The sequence below is a fragment of the Octopus sinensis genome, linkage group LG21 (assembly GCF_006345805.1).
Source record: "Octopus sinensis linkage group LG21, ASM634580v1, whole genome shotgun sequence".
Classification (NCBI taxonomy): Eukaryota; Metazoa; Mollusca; class Cephalopoda; order Octopoda; family Octopodidae; genus Octopus; species Octopus sinensis.
The window spans coordinates 4874386-4875848 of NC_043017.1; positions in this window are offsets into that span (position 1 = coordinate 4874386).

A 1463-nucleotide genomic window follows, 5' to 3' on the forward strand; every position below is an offset into this window, starting at 1 on the left:
AAATATACCTTAACACAGAATGCGCTCCATACTGCTCAGACATAGGTATGAGACTCAGTACTCACTGTTCAACTACCGACTGTTAAACCAACACACGTCAAAGTAATATGGTAAACCAACACAGTCAAACTAACACCGTCAACTACGCTTGTTGACAGTCCACTCAGTTTTTATTTATTGTAATTGGTTAGGCCACGTTTAGTCACATGGGGGTGTTCAGTATTCTCCTATAACAATGTATGTAGGTGTGGCTGTGTGGTAAGAAGCTTGCTTCCCAACTATATGGTTCTGGGTTCATTCCCACTGCATGGCACCTTGGACAAGTGTCTTCTACTATAGCTGTGGGCTGACTAAAGACTTATAAGTGGATTTGGTAGATAGAAACTGAAAGAAGCCCATTGTGTATATATGTATGTATATATATGTAAATATATGTGTATGTATGTATATATATGTAAATATATGTGTATGTATGTATATATATGTAAATATATGTATATATATATATATATATATATATTTATATATATATATATATATATATATTTTTGTGTCTGTGTTTGCCCCCCTCCATTGCTTGACAACCAGGCTACTTACCACACAGCCACATAGTCCCTGTAACTTAGTGGTTTGGCAAAAGAGACTGATAAAATAAGTACTAGGTTTACAAAGAATAAGTCCTGGGGTCTTAAGTTACAGGATCATAAACACACCAGCATCTGTTGTCAAGCGATGGTGGGGTGGGAACCAGCATGGACACACAAACATGTACACATACACACATATATGTATGTATGTGTGTATGTATGTATGTATGTGTATATTTAATTTCATGGATATGTGTTTGTGTATATTTGCGCATGTACACTGACGTCTAAATATAGCATCACTGGTGTAATTCTCAGACTTACCAGCTTCATCCAACCCATGCCAGCATGGAAAGCAGATGTTAAATGATGATGATGATGATGATGATGATGCATATCTCACTGTGTGTGTGTGTGTGTGTTTCTATGAAGGAACACTCTTTGAAATACATTTTAAATTCTAATTCAATGCGTAAAATGATATCAAGGATTTGCAAAACAGTTGCAAAGGTTACGAGGGCAGTGGGGGGGTGAGAGGATGGCAGCGTGAGTGGTATAGTTCCTGCTGTTATTGATTATGTTGGTGATGCTGTTTGTAGTGGTGGTGGTGGTGGTGCTAATGGTAGCGATGGTGTTGTAGATATGGCAACAGTTGTAGTGGTGGTGGTGGTGGTACTATAGTAATTTTCGCAATGGTTGTAGTGGTGGTATGTAGGAGGTGTGTGATTACAGTGGTGATTGTTGTGGTCTTGTTACTATGGTGACAGTGGTATTTTCAGTGGTGGTAGTACAAATGGTAGTGATGGTGTTGTAGTTACTGTAACAGTAGTTGCGGTGGTGGTGGTAGTGTTGTAATTTTCACAATGGTTATTGCAG